This window comes from Ylistrum balloti, unplaced genomic scaffold (assembly GCF_031769215.1).
Source record: "Ylistrum balloti isolate Yb309-2 unplaced genomic scaffold, AGI_CSIRO_Ybal_v1 Utg369668, whole genome shotgun sequence".
In the NCBI taxonomy this organism is placed as follows: domain Eukaryota; kingdom Metazoa; phylum Mollusca; class Bivalvia; order Pectinida; family Pectinidae; genus Ylistrum; species Ylistrum balloti.
Window position 1 is genome coordinate 2,644,466 of NW_026781915.1, and position 20,857 is coordinate 2,665,322.

General features: G+C 36.6%; 1 protein-coding gene across 1 annotated transcript in view; it reads right to left on the reverse strand.

The window, feature by feature from the left end:
* LOC132561554 (FRAS1-related extracellular matrix protein 1-like) overlaps positions 1-20,857 on the reverse strand; it is a 57,480-nt gene that overhangs the window by 33,577 nt on the left and 3,046 nt on the right. The window lies entirely within an intron of this gene.

A 20,857-nucleotide genomic window follows, 5' to 3' on the forward strand; every position in this document is an offset into this window, starting at 1 on the left:
AAAAAACAAGGATGTAATACGAAGGAGGATGCTTATTAACCAGATTAGAGTATGGTACAAATGATCATGTGGTTTAACGTATAGATCGGATGATATCAATGTACAACATAATCTATGACATCAGTTCTTGTTGAGAAGATTACAATATATTATACAGAATGCTACTTAAAGAAGGTGTAATGTAAACTATGTCCAAGGTTCTGGTGGAAAAGTACGCACTTAGCTCCAGTTATGTGTTGATTTAGAGGCTTGGAATGTTAAGTGAGTAACTCCATTGAATTTCAAGGCAATAGTATACTAGAAATCCCAAACTTTACTAGATTTGTATGTAATATATCTTGCAAAATGATACGTTGACGGCAGAGTGTTGGGTCTCTCCTACATATACTGATAGAGGGACATAAATTGATTAACAATAAATGACTCCGCACCGAAAGGTATTTAAATAAAACTTAGATCACTTACACAGAAAACGATGAAAAGTTTAGATAGTGTTTGATGAATGTTTTTGGGTATCAAGATAAGCGATCGATGACAGAGCCTAGATGATTCCCTACAGATACCGACCTAAAGCATACACACTTCGATACAGGATACACATTATTACCCTCTAACCAATAACAATACCATGTAGTCTCTAACCAAAGTGTCCATACAAAACATTAGTATATGTAGTCGTTAACGACGGGTCAACATGATGATTTAATTATTTATATTAGATATACACACAAGCATGAAAAAGTGGTGATCGGATGCGTTAATTAGAGACGGCAATATATCTAAACCTAGACACGGAGAACCAGCAAGATCGGAGGGAGCAGACCTGCCAATGGGCCACAGTAATTGATTGCTAAAGATTGTAAAAGTCTGTTTTCTTTAACTGGCTTTGAAATTGAAAAATTACACCTAAATGAACTTCAAGCAGCTTACGGTGCAGGAGGCAACTGTTTAAGATAAAGAAATGCAAAAAATACGACCGTTGGAATGCCGGCTTACATAGAAGCGGAATATATACTTGCGTTGAATATTCATCAATCAATCTATGTTACAAGGTCAAATCTTGTTAAAAACAATGTTAGAGTCCAAGAAGCTACATCGTTAGACATGGCCATCGGTTGGATGGAAAACAAAGACTGGATGGATATTCATTCTTACCTCTCCTATTGGTTTGTAAGCGTAACGTACGTGATGTTAAAAAAAAGAAAAGGAACCTGCAAAGTATGTGCCCAATATTGTCCATACCAAACAGACTTACATCAACGATGGCAACGAAGACAGAATGGCTGACCGATTAAGTTGTATTGCCAGTTCATATAAATTCGAAATGTGAACAAAATAAAAATACCCGTAGGTTTAGCTGTGAAGTAACCAGTCATATCCTCCATGTTCTCCATCCGCTTCATTAATGTCACCAAGCTATACTGCATATCATTTCATTTATAAGATCATTGATATTTTGAATCTTTTATATAAGATTCTGGTGTGGAATCTTGACAACGACCCTTTTACCTGAATAACTATTATTTATAGAAACGCTACGCTTCTGGTCTACGTAATCAGTGGAATACATCAGCAGATCCTGTCCACAAAGAAACGTCCCCGCATATAACCAATCTATTTTGAAGCTTTGTTATCTAACAGCCTTTTAAAACACGATAACCGATGTCCGTATACTGCTGATGAAGTTATATTAAGGTTTTCATTTGCATAAACAATAGCCAGACATTGGCGTTGATTCCTATACACGAGGTGTAACTTGTAAGAACCAAATTGTACGCCAATTTACGTCAGATTCTTGCATATGTTACGTCGCTTTCAAATCTCTTTTTGTCGTCGATGAACCACGTAGTGAGACCCGTGCTACTTCAACCTCAATGGGGTCAGCTTACCATGGTTTTATATGTATCCCTAACGTTTGTGGAAAGCCTCAAACACTACACGGATTTATTATCTCTTTACTACCTAAGACAAGGACATAATTTGCAAACAGAAGCAAGCCTACATCTTAAATGAACGTTTTATCTGTAAAGAGATGCTTTTATCCTTTGTAGCTATCCAACATGCACACAAAGGGAAAATGTTCAACTTCAAACGGCAGCAAAGCGAAGGAGTAGCAGTCTAGAGTTATTTGACAACGCTCGTGTTGATGGCCCGAACACATAACAGTCATTTTGTTTTCAAAAGGATGATAAAGTGTCTGTAATTGCGTAATAAGTTAGATATATGCGGTAAGTGATGAGGCTGTTGTATGTATCACTACACCTGTGATACAAGGAGGGAAATATCTCGCTCTCTCAGTAACCCGTTGCCGAAAACATGTGTATCCCGTGTAAATAGGCATAACCAATTTACAACATGTACATTCTTAATTATGACAAAGTACTTCACTTAAAATCTAGACTGATATCTCTTGATTAATTACATGTACAGTGACAGCTAAGATGATGTTGTCAAATCGTAACTATAAAGCTTAACCGATGCGAGCAAAAATGTTGAATTTGACATATTTAACCAAATCTTACAGTTATGTGATTTTGTTGTTTCTTCTTCTTCTTCGTTGTCGTCGTCTTCTTCTTCTTTCGATATCTTTGTAATGTATAAGTGACGGTTTGCAACATTAAATCTACATTTTCGTAAATGACGTGTGTATTATACTCTCTCTCTCTGATTTGCATTATATCGTATATATGTTACGAGAAATTACATATACATCGTCTTTCTTCAAAATCTGTCTCAAGACGACGTATACATACTTCCTAATATGTGACGTAAACAGGAAGTGCAACCGTCCGTTGACATAATGGTAGTAACGATTTCAAAGGCAGACTTGGTCATAAAATAAATTACCTGGATTATAACGGGCTAAATATAATAGACAAGACATTGATCAAAGAGAAATTCGTAAGAGCGATAGCAGCGTGATGGTTCGGAGTCCTTGTAGGAAACCGACGTCAATATTATCTATAGCACACCCCTGGCTCATGTGGAAACTTCATCAGTTTTTTTTTTACATCAACAGTATGTTCACGTTTTGTCGTCTTTACACAATATGAGTGTTATAGTATTTCCATATTCAGGAATTCGTCAATGAATTTTAGAAATTCATGGAGTAATTCAATCAGTGTTTGATGAATCGGATATGAACAAACTTATTGTTTTTCGACTAACCAAAAAAAATACTCATATTCGACGGTTTAATCCGGATTTTTAGTGTAAGCTGACTAAAACTGTATAATGTTAATTAGACAAAGCACTACAGGGTCGTTGAGAAAAAGCTGATAATGTGATACTAACGAGGTATTTTTATGTAACACATAGAAGCCAAATTACAAAGGTTATATAATATGTCTATACAGTACAATTTAACACATCATACGGTATGTTTAAAATACATAACGCGAGTCTGCATGAAATGTAATTCTACATTACATGGGTGAAGCAGCATGTTACACTGTATCACACGAGTCATGTGGTATATTACACCACATTAGTCAAAAATTGATATGAATCATATTAGTCGGAACGAAATTTCATAAAAAAAATGCCCAGTGGTGCAATTTTCTTTTCTGTAAAGAAGGAATATTTTTTGTTATACTTAGAAGGAAGTAAGGCATTTTGTGGTTCAGGACATTCACCAGCTACATTTCAAAAGCACAGGTATATGATCTTGATTTCAATCTTCTACTTGAAACAGTTAAGATAATATCAAGTGATTTTATTTATAATAAATTGTTGTAAAACTTCTTAATTTATGTCAAGTACTTCAATTCAAAGAAAGTGATATTGGCCCCATGCAGCTTATAATACCTTACTGTTTGATATTGAAAGCCAAAACCAAACGAAACCGTAAGCTGCTGCTCGGAAGGGCATAACATGATTTCATACAGAATCCATTTTGATTGTAAATAAAAAAGAAGGAAGTTATGGCTGTATCAAATGTAAACAAAAGCCATTAACATATTTGTTAGTGTCTGGGATGAACGACATATCCATGTAGTTGCAAAATGAGCAAGCAAGAATTATGAGGAAGTATGAATATATTTATTGGTGTCTAGGTTTCTTCTTCATTTTACGGAAAAAGGCGTAAAGATAACATTAAAATTATTACACCTGTTTCGTTTAAAATTCCAATAGACTATTCCGTTGAAGTTGGTGAATATCATAGCAGTGGGTCTATAAAATGCCTTCGTGATTTCTTCAAACGTGTTCGTATGGGGTTTGAGATTAGAGGTGATAGAGGGTTTTACGTCGCCGAAAGTTGTATGGAAGCTTAACATTGTGATCCGCTATGCACCTTTTTTTCTATTCAATTCTGGCAATACAGTACAGGAGTCCGGCGACTAGAGGATACCGCCCAGCCTTGTTAATATCCAGACACCTCTAACTCACTTTCATTACAATACCAATTTCGTTCAAAGAGAGAGTTTCCTGTTGTATAGAAGTCTCAGCGTTTGCACCTTTCATAGATCGCATTTCCACTCAATATGCACCACACAAGATGGTATTGTAACCTTGCTAGCAAGATGGCCGTTCTGTGGCCTGTTCGCACTGCTAACGTCTTTCGATAAAATTTGGAAAACGTCAACGTCGTTAACTGAAAGTAAAATTAGACTGACCAACCCCAGCATTCTGATAAATGAAAACTGTTTTGTAGGATTGGAAAGCACAGAATATTAAGTGATATTCAATTTTCCTCTCTACCTGCCCTGGACAAAATTCCTTTTTCATTATTGATACCGGCTTCCATACAAATGAATGGAAAAAAACACTCAAATATACACCAGAGAAAATTGTAAGCTAGAAACTCCCTCGTTAAATTCCGATATTTCATGCTTAACCGGAGTCATTAAAGGGAGATTATGCTGGTTATTCATATAAATCAGTGACGGTTTATATAATCTCAAAAGCAACTTTTGTGATATTTTTTTTAAAATTTTGAAACATCTTTTGTAGATCTTTGTGGTATGGAAAACTCGTGGTTTTTATTGATAGCATAAACGCATCAAATTCATCGTGTATATTAAACGCCGTCTTAACACGAAATTATGTTCTGTACAACGGTGATGTATTAAACCATAAGTACCGTCATGAAATACAGGCGGGATAGTCTAGAAAATTATAGTCGCGGAAAACTCATGATACTTACAATTTGGTTCTAATCTTAGAAACGATTAATATATCTTACATGAATAAAACTAAACTTGAAGGACTCGAATAAATAAATTAATAAAAAAAACTTTCATCACTTAAAAGAGTTAATCTAATAAATGATTTTGATAAAAATAACCAGGTTTCTACTGTCAATTTTCATGAAATCATAATTTGACAAGGCATCGAAATATGCTCGTTACTTGACAATAGTTGAAAGAAGTCGATGATCTTTAACAGTTCGTGGAATGTGACTTGTACATGGTATTTATCTGTACTACATAACACGAAAGATCCGTCGACGTAGGTTTTGAAAGTTCTACATGGGGGACTAGAGTTATTGATATCGGCATTTAACCAAAAAACCCATAAGTTTGAATAATATATGTCTGTTTACCTTTCATGTATAATTTTAAAAAGGGTCTGGCGATAGTAATTGGAGGGTAATTTTCATAGCACGTATTGTACACTGTAGAGACCTTTTGATCGGCGTTATGATAGATGATGTCCCTCGCCACCGGAGAAATGCATTTCAATATCAGTCCTTCATCTCACAAGATCTCAATATTATCTCAAGTCCATCTAACCTGGGATTTACTTTTATCCAATCTCAATGCAATTTGTTATACAAATAAATACTCCCATATCACTGCAGTGTTGATTTAAAGTACACCTTTAAATTTCACACCTGTAGTCGACCCACGTTGAAATATCGATAGAGACTTAAGTCATGTTTATTAAAATCATGCTCAGGCTATCTTTTGATCTCATGTCATCACATCTTGCGTTATTGCCATATACGTACTCTATGCACGATACAGGTCAACGTTGATAAATTTTAGTTGTGGACTCTGGAAAAGGGCTGTGTTGTAGAATCAATGACTTTGGGTCTCAAATTTATCTCATATCCGCACCAAGTCTACAGTTTCATTTCATTCTGAATTAGTTTATCCATCATTCATTACATAACTTTCAGTAATTAATCATTATAAATAACGTTGTATGTGAACAATGGAATGTAATCAGTTTCGAAAGCAAATTTTGCCAAGCTTAAGCGCTATATTTACTCTACCCAAAGAAGTTGTGTATAATTTGTAACTCGCTGCGTGTGATCCTAATTCAAAGCAACCCACCGAGAAAAGAAGTAAACAACGATATACCACTTAAACTCTCGGCTATTGAGTCACTGTTGATGACAGAAACTTGCATAATCTTGACAGGAGATCTGCCTTGAAAGTCGAGAGGTTTTGTCAAAGAACTCCGACATACCAGGTGAGCGGTCTTCGTTTTGGGTAAGAACAAACAATCATTATCAGACTGAATACTGCATCACAAGAACCCGAAAAACAGTGTGCCCTCCGAGTTAATATATGGTGCTTCACATTTTCACATGTCCCAGAGAAATATTCCTCGGTTTTATTGGATTCATTACGCAGGGAATCTATTATGCAGGAACTCCATGAGTTGTTTACTATGACGTGTAGAGAGGAAGGCTAGCTTAAAGTATTAAGATAAATCGCCTGAGTATTCCAATTTCACTAAGGTGTGTGATTTCTCCAGACTATATCCATCACACAAGACTACCAAAGGTTAAACATTCAACTCTCTGTTGTTGATATCGGATTCCAGTTGAAATCGCACACATGTATATTCAAATACTGTTTTTTTATCATTATTCATTTAACATCGAACTATCTTAACAAAAACAAATCCATTACAACAGTTGAATCGTTGTCGTTCTTCTTCTACTGAAATTATTGCAACTGGCGATTGCTTTTCCAGAGAATGGAGTAATCCGTCTCTATAAATTGATGAGCTAGAACATCGGGGTTAGCGGTATTAATGTCAATTTAACCAGAGAATGGTTCATTATCAGCCAATAAAAAGGACATGACTTTACTCTGTCGACGAGCTAGAAATCAAAACAAAAGCACATTGATCTAGATATTCACGTTGATGACTATATTTCTTAAAGAATGGAAATTCAGTGCAACAAGCATGTTGACGCCAAGGTCCTAGATGGAACCCTTGCCTTCATTTCGTGTCAAATATTCTCTATTACATAAAAGTACAACAAAAGTGTGCTTTCAAGCAAGTGCGTTCTTTGTGAAGAGTACGATTTTGTTCAGTTTCCTGAGACACCAAGTCGGAACCCTGATAAACAAGATAAAAATGCTACAATTTACAAGGAATCGCTGCAAGCACAGTACCGCCGAAGGAAATTTTTCACCATCAATTATTCTTTTCTGAAGGAATATGATATTAATCAATTTGATTTTAATTACAAGCGTTTGAACCAAACTTCGTACGTGCCAAGGATAAGCGTGGCTTCAGGACGGAAACACTCACTAATGAAATGAAGGGAGGTCTTCGAATAAAAACCGAGAATAAGGTTTGATTTAATTCACACAGCGCCATCTTTTTATAGATTTTAATATAAGTATCTATCGGTACCTGAACACAGTAAATTACATCAAACCTGCCGTTTAGATTTTTTTACGGCGACTCGATTTCAGATAAAATGTTAAGTGTCAAATTAAAGAGAAAAAATCACACACAACACGTTACACGTCTTTTGCCATTATCCGTAGTCCCTATACTATTTTACCTGTGCTGAAGTTCAATTGCCCATTAATGTACTAATGCTCTTTTAAAATTAATAACTTTGTCAGTATTAACATTGATAAGACATAAGAACCCACGAAAATTCTGGTGAATTACATACATCTGTCTATGGTCTTCAATTTCTCCGACCCACTTTTTATTCTACTATACCTAGAGACCCAATATGCACGCTTGAATGAACTTTGGAGAATTAATTGATATCTTATACATCATGTGATTACCTAAACCCGATAGATTTCTTATTGATGCCGATATATTCATAGAATACACTCAAATGTTTCTCTCGTGGATATCATATTTGGGGCCAATTGACGGGGACATAGTCAAGCTGATTCATAATCAATTAATACAACTATTAGATTGTAAGGAAACTGGAAATGTCTGTGAAAAATGACAGTGCGGTGAAATTTTAGTACATATTTTAAAAAGTCAGTCGTTCGAAGGGTCTCAACTTTAAGAACTTTATTTTTTTAATACTTTTTAATTTACAGGGTGGTTTGATGGCGATAAAATGAACTGTTCATTGCCAACGACAAACCATGCTTCCTAAACTATGAAGTATATAGATGTTAATATTTTTAAGTAAATCGTACTGAGTGCTCTCAATTCCAGGGCGCCATCAGGTATCACATTCGGCTATCACAAAACATACATTTCAACAGCATAGGCCAAGTCAGAAAGGCTCAGCTGTACAGGTTCCATATCTTAAATTCATTTAATAAAAAACAATATAAAAGTTACGGGAAGATGTAACGCCACAAGGTTTTATAATGTCTGGAACGAAGCAGAAAACTAGACGATATCTTCTGTTCAGAAAGTGCAATATTTCAGGAAACAGTTCAAGGTCGGCGAAGAGGCCATTTAGAATATACTTCATTCGTAATGTATGCTCAATGTCTTAAAATGGCAATATGTGGAAAAAAAGTACATCAACGAAACAATGAGATATTATCATAAGGTTTTGGTTATGCTGAACATCAGAGATTCTACTTTGACAATAGCTATATGATATTCTGTCTGCACCTTTAAAAGACAATCTAGCCAAGACTACTTCCTGTCTGAAAAAGCTAGTTTTTTTTAATCTAGGCTAAATGTTGTGATTTCTTAGATACGTCCAAATCAGACGAAAGGGGTGGGGATGGGGAGGGGGGAGGATACGCTAATGTTTACTTGATGATTCTTACAATTGGGGCTGGAAGCCAGAATATATCGAGCTTCAGCCAAGAATCTTAAGGGTGTCATTTGGCTTCAATATAACTATCTGTCCAGATTAAATCTTTAAGTTGATACAATGTAAGCCCACAACTAGAATTTGCATGACAATGCCCCGTTCTCCATCATAAACATCCCCATGAGACCGCGACAGGCTGGTAATGACTTATTTACTAACGACGGCGGTGTCAGTGCGGGCCCTATGTAGAGGGCATTCCTACCCGAGGCTTAACAACAGGATTGGAGGGGATTTCATTAGAATTTGACCTGAGGGATTGATTGAAAGGGAATTTCTGTCATCATATTCTGGATGGATGAATAATTGGTTTTCAGTTTAAACACCTGTGGTCGGCTTACATAAAGTGTTGGGGTCAAAATTTAAGGAACTCTTCTCTAGTCATGTTTTGAAGTTAACACATCGTGTCCCTAATTGACTTTAAACCATTCTAGAGTAAATTAAAACATTTTGTCTATCATTACTTATCCGATTTCCTATCGGTCTGTCACGTTGTGTGCTGTTTTGCCTTCTCATTACATGACAAAGGATGCGTGAACATCGCCCGTCATTGGGTTAAGTTTACCGGGGCTAGGATCCTTAATATAGGGTTAAGAGATGAACTCTTCTTTGATCAAAAGCGAATACTAAAACTTGACCGTCCATATATTCCCATAGTGGATTTAGGTGTCGTCACATGATTAAGGGATCATCTCTCGGTGTACTAAAGGACGCCACCTAAGGTAGGGCCACGATGATTTAAGGATGATAGCACGTCGTTTTTAACGCCTTTCTCGTTGCACATCAGAGGACATCACCTGCAGAGTTTACCCTTGTAAGTTCTTATTTACGAGGCACAGGATGTAACGGACAACAGAAGTGACCTTGAAAAACATTTTCGCAGAATATTCTTAACGTCCGTTATTCAGTTTGAAATTATCTCTTAAAATTTGTTAATATCAATTTTTTAACAAGACCCAACAGGTGGTGCATGATGAATATGATCAACAAGTAAGTATGTACAAAAATCTTTTCCAGCCCCGTGGCAGAAAAAAAAAAGTTGATGTGACGTTTATCAAACGAGGTAAAACCACTGGAAGGACTCCAAGCTCCCCGAGAGTGTACATCCCGACAAACTATATACTGAGGTAAAATGTCTTTATGAATGACGTTGTGTGATAGCTCTGGTCAGAGCCTTTTATACCTCCCGTACTACACCAAAAGTCTACCCGTGAACCGCCCTGACTCTCCCATACAACTACGTGTCTTCAGGTTCGACAACTAATGCAGTGTAATGTTATCGGAATATTTGTTAAATGTATCCCGTATGTAACGACAACTAGAAATCCATGTTTTGTTATTAAAAATATTTGAAATAGTTTTCACTAAAAATTGTGAACCTTAAATAGCTAGATCCGAGAACGTGTTGGTAAGAAGATAGGGTTGTTTTCCGTGTATACCCCGCCTGGCTTAACACTTACCTGTTACCAGGCGATCTCCTCAGTTTATTAATTTCATCTATGTGGCTCCAATATCATATTTCCGGACTTATAGGTGGAAGAGTGGTGATTTTTATCTCCAGAATATTTAATAATCAGTCGTATGCTGTTGTACTTTTTACATACATTACATATGGTAATGCGGAGCATGTACACTACTGAGCTTTAACAGGACCAATACGCTGTCCAATGATATTCTACGGGTCGTATTTTAGAGAGCAGCTATTCTGCTAATAATGTATGTGTATAATAGAGAAACGCCCTACGCATGTTATCTCATGGAAATAGACTATTTCTTCACCATGTACAACAAGGACCCTGGGCATGCGTGCATACTGTTCCCATTCTTATAAAAATATATATTAGGATGAGGGAATATTATCTCAGCCGATAATTGCTTTGCCTCTAAGACTCCAGATATCCCTGATGATCTGTCATACCCCTCTCTACACGGTCAGTATCCTACTCTACAATGTTATTATGCATCTCCATTATTAATGTCAATACACTTAAGTTTGTAAGTCATTACGTGTACTTATTAACTGTTGTGATAACAGGAAAACTTTCTGTGGTATTATTACAGCTTTATCACACAGAGTTGATGACGAACATAGCTAACTAACTGAGGGCTTTAAGTATCTTAAACAAGTGTATAATATCTTGTAATTTTTCAATTATATCATCCTAATTCGAAATATTAAATAGATTGTAAATTATAAAGAAAGTAAATTTGATAAAACATGCTGGGATTAAAATATGATGATTATTTTGAAAAAAAATCATGTCCTAGGATCAAAATTTGATTATTATCTTTCGAAAAACACAAAACTGTTCATTAATTTTTCACATTAATATTTTTGTTGTTTTGCCCAGGTTAATTAAACTTAGTTATAAATCCGCACTCTTACAACACAGATGATAATATTCGTTTCTTATTTTAGTTTCGTGTTTTAGACAACGCCCGTGCATCAGTCAGGGTCCTAAGAGTTCGGATATCCGGAGGAAAACAAAACACGTTAAACAAGAAAAAGGAAATAGGTAAAAACACCATTCTGATCCATTATCTATAGTCATGTATTTCTCTTTCAGAGTAGCGTTTGTTGAGGAGGAGGAGGAGGAGGAGGAGGAGGAGGAGGAGGAGGAGGGCGTGAACGAGGTTGTATGTGTAGACAAAATTTCAAAAGGCTTCCATTGCTTTAACAAACGATTAAAAAAGAGGGGACATCAAACAATAGAATGCACTTTAGAGTGAATATGAACTTTCACAGTGCCGATACAACAGTAACAAAATATCGTATTACAGTAGAGAATGTTTGCCTTTCTAATATGATAACGTAAGCAGTAAAATACGAGATCCGATTTGCGAAATGTACACTAGATGATAAAGTTGCTCGTATTTCAATAATTAGTTTATTCCCACCATACAGCCAACCAAAATGATCTACAGTAGCGATTTCATAACACAATATATAAATATAACATTGTGAATGTAAACGAGGTCATTTGGTACACGCTGTAAAACACGTTGAACTTTTTAACAACGTTACTCAAAAAGGTAGCTATTTGTTCTGAAACTGGCAGCTAGCGAACACCTGTTATTTATAAAGGAGTAAATCGGCCATATCGTCGTATTCTATCTGAGGAATATTTGATATGAATAGAAATATATTTAGTTGGTTTCCTTTGAAGGTATGCCAATGATTGGTAAAAAAGAATATCATAAAAAATGAAAAACATGGTACTCCCTCTGTTGAATTGCTCCACAATACATATTTTGTGACCATATGTGTAATGACTAATATACGTAAACGAAGAACGGACATTAAATAAGGAATCTTATGAAGGCGTGTCCGGATCTATTGTCCGGGGTTGGGCTGAGTATTATACACTCAAAAGAAGACCACCATAGTTGTTGAATACAATCATGTGTCTATAATAACTCTTTTTTCCCTTCATCACTAGAAGAATTATTTGGCACGATTATAGATTATCTGGAGAAACATACAGGTAAAAATTCTAATCGACGATAGTTCCATGTAAAATACTTTTGTAGTAAAGCCTGCTGGTGTTTTCAAACAGATATATAGGTACGTCTACAGATATGTTCATATTGTAAGAGATGATTTCAAGCACATTTGTAAAACGAAAGAAATTGCAATGAAATCGGCAATATTTTCAGCATTACAATGGTTAAACGATAAACCGAATCAAGTGGATATTTGTGACACCTCTGTATTCCCAAAAGCTCTCCACAAGCTTGAATAAGTCTGAACGAGTACAACAACGACCTTGACAATACATACACACCTAAAATACGCTAAATCTTCCTTATCTGTTTGATTTATTTGATTTCGCCGACAACATGTATTTTTTAAAATTAGGAATGCGTAAGATGAAGGACGAAATATAAGCCTTATATCCCGTTGAAGTTGGACCTGGCTATGCTATAAGTTAGCCTGCCTACGGTATCCGGCTCTTCCCCACGGACGACCTTATCTTGGCTTTAGTGTCGCCCGGGGTGTTGTATTACTTTTAGGTTTACGTTCTTGGCCATAACTACGACAAGACTACTATCACTTAGAACGTTTTCTTGTAATAAAATATCTGGTGATATGATGTTATGAATACGAAGACAAATGATTATAGATTAGCGATGTTGGAGTTTTAGCATCAGTAGCTGATAAAGGCACATGTATTGTTTCGCCAAAAGAGGGCGTCTAGAACATTTATCAAATCTCACAAAAACGAGATTTCGCGATAGAATGATTCTGCACTTTGTTGACACTATTGAAATGTTCGGTGTCGAAAACGATTGCGGTCGACAAGTAAGTCTTTCGGACCGAATATTGTAATGTTGATTTGATAGCTGTCGTTCATTTGAATGACGAGGTTTTAATGTTAGTGGTATGCTTTATCAGTGGTTGAGCAATAATCTGCTGTATCAAATAAACCACAGATGATCCCTGTGGATGGATACCTGAATGATTTTTACGCAAACGTACTTTGAAGACTAACCTTTAGAAAGGTGACAAAATAGTCAGATCAGACTATAACAAAATAATGACGCCCATTGTCAGGCGACTTCTTTTTAACCTCCGTTCACAACATTCTAAAGAATTCGGGTAAACATCCCCGTCATCATGTTTGCTTATTCTTGAATCTTTTTTTCTGAAAAGTTTACAGCTTTACACAAAAAAAATACCAACTATATTACAAGTGATAACGCTAATGTTCGTTCCACGTGCCATTTTTGTTATTTCAGCGCTAACGATAATTGAGCCTGTACACCAGGCAGATACCATAAATGTTTACTTCCCTTACAGCTTAAACTTGTAAATTTTGAGGTCGCTTAGTCGTGCCTTCTATCAATATATTATGTAAGAATTCGTTCAGACGGAAGTTCTTGTGTTCATTTCATTGCCACCGTCTTTTACAAATATTTTAACATTAATATCAATATTTAAAGAATATATGTCCCAACAGGAAATGATGCTTTTTCTGTACCCCAGTCTAGGTATAAAATTCACCACATTTTGCATGCTATATTTGGATGCCTTGACACGTGATATTAGGAGGCCTTGACAAACACAGCTGTTTTCACGCCCCAAGTTTTCTTGTAACCTGCGTGAAATGACATCGCTAAGTTAACTGACCAGTCGATGATAAAGCGTTGGTGTCCCTTCACATGAAAATGATGATAAAATTTAACATAAAAATATCCCCGTACTAAGTAATCATGGATCTAACACCATCCCAGCAAAATGCTAGCCAACAAATGACAGGACGGATCAAAACACATCGCGCATGGCGGTAGAGGTAGCCAACCTGAGGAGAGCGGGCCATGTGTCAATGTCACTTAGAAGCTTTGAAGGCAAATGGCCGCTCCAACAGCGAGACTGTGCGGTGGTAACATGGTAGAAGAGCATAAAACATCAGCTCTGATGCCCGAGCACGTGTCACTAAGATACTTGAACCACTATGGGGTTGATAGCATTAAAATGAAGGCAGTTTAGAGACAGATCACCAGTTGTTATATATCACGTTTCGTGATTCGAGAAGTATTTCGTCTTTTCAGTGGTACACAGTAGGAGGTATGTAGACGGGTGAAATATCAGAGAGAAACACGTATTTTCTTGTTATGTAAACGTGAATTGTACAAGTCCAGATTTTATACTCACAAGGAAAAGATAACTGGGCAGTAGACATGCACAAATCGTCACATCTAATGAAATAAACAAACAACATATATATAGAAATAACTGTAGACTCGCTGTGCACAAAGTCGAGTACTGTCCTGTATTGTTCCTGGTATTGTCTTTTACTGGCTTTCCCACCTTCTATTGCAGCGTTGTGGGACAGCAAATTTTGGCGCCATTTCACTAAAACTTCTGACTTTTACTAACGATGGACTAAGCTGGTACCAGCAATGACATTTACTCCAGTTAAGTTAACTAGGTTCAGAATAGCTATATTAATCATGATTTAAGTGTCATGGCGACATTTATCACACATCGTCTTGGCGGTCGAAGGTAAGCTCAAATCGACGGACCTTAACAACATCAAAATGTTTGATTAATTCGTTCAGTCTATATTAAATCTTGACCACAACAATATCTATTGTATATAGTGACCCAGGGTCGCTCACCTGTCCAGTGACGTAACGCTGCACGTGACTTATGTTGTACGTAGAGTAAGATTTATCGCCGGCCTCAAGAAAATGTGGCAGTTGTTAAGCTTTTACTCGAGTTAAAAACATGACAACATTTGTCACAGGTTTCCGCCTTACGTTCCAAAGGTGACAGTATTTAGTAATACACGAATTAAACGAGTTGTTAACATTAATCACACAATTCCTCGCGGTGATATTTCGATTAACACAACAAGTCCATATATACTATTGTACAAAACAATTTCTATTGAAACTATTTGTGTGCTTTTCTCAAAAGTACACTGGTTCAGAATAGATTATTTACGAAATCTTTTCTTATCATTTCCTGACTTCCACTGAATACTGGTCAGAAATTTAACACATTAAACGGAAAAGTCAATGCATGTCTCCAAATCACTCAGAAGAAATTCGCCTTGCTTCACATCAAAATGATATATACCGTACGATGTAGTTAAAAACCAGTTATGGAATGTTGAAAAAAAAAACTGAACTCGCGGATATACATAAGTGATCATTGGCGCTGTACCTGTAGACGTTGATGATAGGACATGCGCACTATGTGTGGTCCGTCCAGGTAACATATTCTTGTGGCCACCTACAAGGACTTTTTTGCTCTTACTACTTTCACCGTATATAAAACTGCACTCTTACTTTTTCTGTGGCAATTATAAGACAGAGATGTTATATATCAGCCTGAGAGATAACACTATTGTTATCACCTGCTTTGAATATAAGATTGTATTTGGTTGGCTCTCAACGCAGTTTTAACATGTAAATTAGTTGTTTATAACATCTTTACTTCTGATATTTTTTGGATGTTTTCCTTGTATGTTTATATAAATACAGTTCCTTGGCTTGTAGTTTATAGCGATAAAAACATTGACACCTAGACAGAAGCAAACTGATAGTTATACGTCACCATAGGATACAAAAAAGTAGACGACAGTCTAAAAATAAAATCGATGAGATTACGGATACTACGTAAAAGAGACCCCGTTAGTTGTTACTACGTAAAGGAATATAAGAAATAAAAAAGTCGTTAAAGTATTGAGATAATGGAATATGTTATAAGAAAACAACAACAAAAACAAATACAAAATTAACACAAAACCATGGAGATTTTTTCTGCTTCATCACAATTTTTAAAAAGAATTATAACAAAACATAAATTTCATGCCCTTAATACACAATACAACTGATGCTCGAAACAAACTAATTTTATTTACATCAAGGTTTGGTTTTAACATTTTAACAATTAAACGGCACAGTACCATTCAAACCCAAACTTTTCGAAAGGTTCCTATCCTGAAACGATAGATTTTCGTTAAAAATTGAATAGCAGTGATGCCTTTTGTTTCCGGATTGAACCTGGCTTTTGTTTTTTGTCAATTCATATCCGGTTCCGCTCTTCCTTTCCAGCTTATTTTTTTTTATTTTTTTGTAATCCCGTGCTAAAGTATGTATTCAAGTGGCTGGTAAATTAAGCGTATAACGACTTTGTCAGTGATATTGCATGTTGCGTTAATACCATGAGAGTGACGTAGACATGCTGTTGTTTTTTGGAGGATTATTGCAGAACCATTTGGGCTCTTGTTTTACAGCTTTGCTGTATATTATAGACGATATGGGATATTAATCAACTTGCGGCCATTTTCATGTACAAATACCTCAACAGTCAGTAAAAACAATGATAAATGCATTATGTCGAATTTGGAAAATATGTCGGAAGAGAGCTTTTATCTGCTGAAACAATACAGTAATTCCTTCCAGATTTTTTAATTCTCTGCATGGATGGTGAAACAAAGAGGGAGATTACGCGTGGTGTACGTCTATACACGTGCGTTTTTGTGTTGATTCGACTAATGCAAACATTTGACGTTTTGGTATGTATTGTAATGAAATATACATAAAGGCTTTCAGTGTTTTTCTACGTGCCTGCCAAAACCGGTGTGGTTGCTGATTTGACTGTGTTTAAAGCTATGACGTTTGGTATGTATCACAAGTTGTATCAACAGCGTACACGATCATAATGAACCCACATGTGTAAGTGAGCTGGAGCTGCATTGTACATATTGCGTTTTCAACACATGCTCAATACAGGTTGTGACATATTGCAGTTGACAGCGTTGGGTGCGTTGTTCAAATATATATCAAAGTCCTTCACCGAAATATATGTACCGAAAGCTTTCTACCCAAACGAATTGACGGAAAGCCGACCATCGAACCAAATGTGCGGAAAGCTGACGATCGCAACAAATGTGCGGAAAGCTGGTAATCGAACAATCGTAACAAATTGTGTCGAATGTCGGCCATTGAAACAAGTGTGCGGAAAGCTGACGATCTCAGCAAAGATGCAGAAAGCTGACGACCTCAACAAATATGCAGAGAGCCGACAATCGAACACAGATACGGAGAGCTGATCCGCCGGAAGTCGGCCTTCGAACCAAACGTGCGGAAGCCGGCCATTGAAACAGATGACGGGAAAGGACGTCATCAGATAAAACAAATGGGTTGAAAGCAATCAAACGAAACAAAAGCGTAAAAAAGTCTTCAAGAGAAACAAGAAAGCAGAATGATTTCCACGATCGAAAAAGTGTCCGAAAACTGGAAAGATTTTAGACAAAATAACGTCCAACTGAAACAAATGCTGGAGTCCGCTTGACAAAACATTAGCAGAAAACTCTCCGCCGAAAAAAAAAAACAACATTGAATGCTTCAAGGAGCAGCATAATATGTGTAGGCCAACATACACCGTGTTAGTATCCTCACAAAAGTCCCACGTCAGAGAGGTTTATGCCAAACAACAGCAAACGCCAATGATGTGTATACCGAAAGTATCCCAGATGAACAGGGAAATCGCCGACGCCATATATGTGGGGCGATGACCTTGTTCAAAATTTGAACCAATTCAACATTTGCCATTTTTGCCCCATCTTTGCTGTTACTTCATAAACTTCTTCAATCTCATTATTTTGGATTATGTCAGGTTATTGAGTAATTATCTTGAACAAATTTGTTTGATCAATGAATCATTGATAAATGACATTTTCAACACATATTTGTCTACTTTATTATTCGTCAGACTCTTAACAGTAAACTGTTGTCTAATGCTGAGTTTTCTAATCAGGGATGATATAAATACATATATTTATCAAAAGATGACCGGCTGTCCTCCGGTACATTTATTTCCAAATACAATTTTTTGACAGTACCTGTATTTTGTAGAACTGAAAAAAAATCTTCATATTGAACCATATTTTATGACCGAATGGAGAAGTATCATTTGACTTCCAGCACATACCGTTCTACACAATTTCCACAAGGCTTGCAGATTCTCGCATTGCTCCAATGACCTGTTTTTGGCTTTTTTTCGTCTTGCGCACGAAATCTAATCGGTATCATGGCTGCAGCGGCTGTGCACGTGTTCTTATCGAGGCACGGCTGACTTGAGAACCCGGGGAACATCGGCCCGATGGCGATTGAGAAAAAAAATTATTTATTGTTCAAAGGCATTTTTCAGATTAGCCGTATTTTTAGAATCGATTTCAAATCGAACAATGCTTTATTCGTATAGTTTTATGCATTACTACAAAATAGGTTAAAAAGCAACGAAAAACGCTGAATGTATTTTGACTGAAATATGACCGCGCATGAGATCAAAAGAAGGGTTTCACGTGCAACACAGAGATGTACTTCTGTCTGTATTGCTCTTAATGAGCTGTTTGGATTATAAATTTCAAAATCAATTATAGCTTTGATTGACATTCAAGATCCTCTATTGATCATCATTCTGGCCATTCTACACCCCCTACCATTGATCTTTTGGTCAAATGGTCAAGCTGGTGCGGCCAGTTTCGACTAAAGCTTTCAACCAAATATTCTGTCCAACGAGCTCATTCAACCATGCGCCAATACCAATTGCTTCATCACACGGTGTGACGGACAGTTCATGCAAATATGCACAATACGTACTCGCATAAAAGTCTAAACTGACCACTAATGGTCTGATTAACATCTCGCCTGTCTCACCACCACAATTTAGCCATTTGACCACACAGAATGTACGAAATCTGTTCTTATCTTCTCCATAGCGGCTGACTAAACACTCAACTCGTGAACTCACCGAGGCCATTTTCTGTTCGCTTGAGCAAGGCTGTCTCTAATCATGGAAGTTATCGGAGGTGAATGTCTTTATTTGAGAACCTTTCTGCAGGTAAAAGAACACGTGACTTCAGTTAACCGGGTCAGTGATAGACAGGCACACAGCATCCCAACACAAACAGTCCTTAAAGTGTGATGTTTATCACATGCAGTCCTTATCTAGAATCTCCCTTTGAACGCATGGCGAGAAAAAAGGGAATGGGAAAATCTGTGTTCGAAACACGATACCGATATGTAAGTAAAAAGTGACATTACGCACTCTGTTTGTTAATTGAATTCTGCTCTTTACAATTTGACCCCTCTTTTTTCGCCAAGGTGACTTCGTTAAGATGACACACGCTGCATTTTTTGGATGTCTTTGTATACCTTTTCAGAATCTCAGATTTCATCATCTCGTGAAGATGTTACAGTTTAATATTAAAGAAAGAAAATCCTCGCGTGAAATGAATCTTCAGCTTAAACTAGCTGTACCAGCGTTCTAACGCCTAAAGCAGTCCACTGTTATTGTAAAGATCGACAATTTCCACTTCATTACAGGAAGACGTCTCACCTTTACAACGGAAAAGATTGGTATCTATCTCTGAAATATCATCTCGACTTTCTTGAAATTGTAAGACAAAATTTCCTTACTTGGGGTGGTGTTTATTGTTGACCTACTTTAAGAAGAAAATCGTATTCATTTCTTTGCCTTTGTCGCCAACGAATTCCCGCAGATTAAAAACAAATTCGATGTTATGTAAGATCAGAGTATCCAATGTACGTGATGCAGGTCATATAGCTAGGATACAAGTATGAAAACTTAATGAGTTATAACGTTATAAAAAGATGAGAAGGAGGATGGGCAGAGATGAAAATGCTTTCAGTCCCGATAAAGTGACATCTACTTTGACACTTTCTATAACGACAAGGTCAAAACTCAGCTGATGACAAACAACATTGTGTTGAGACTCTCGACGAAATCTCTAGTCCACGGACAAAAGATAGATAACATCGCTATCAGAATTAATCATTAAACATGTCAGGTAGATTTCATGTACAAGTTACAAAATATGTTTTGTCAAGACACAATACAGTTCCAAATCAGTGGACCGGAAATAAGACTATCCCTGTTCTCGTGCCTGCTTTCCCATTGGACGTAGTATTAACAGCGCGAATTCTGCCCCCGGTTGTGTAAACAGCGAGAAAAACATCTAATTGAAATGAGCTAAATTGGATTTTTTGTTAAACATAATAGAAACGTGTGAGAGCGGATATTAAGTCTGTGTTTGACACACCTCGGGTGACAGGTGTAGATCTATCCTCTAATACAGGTTAAAAATTGTTGTAGGGATTAAATCCTCGGTCTCTTCCTTTGTGTGCCCCTGCAGGAAACTACAATTCGTTACAAATCCTCACAAGGCAAACGTAGACATCTTGTGACATGGTTTCGTGAATTTCCATACTTGAAAACGGCGAAGTAATTTCATTATTTTACATAGATTTTCTGTTGTTTACATGGATGCCAGGCATTGAGTGATATGGTTTTAAATTGAATTTATTGCATCAAAT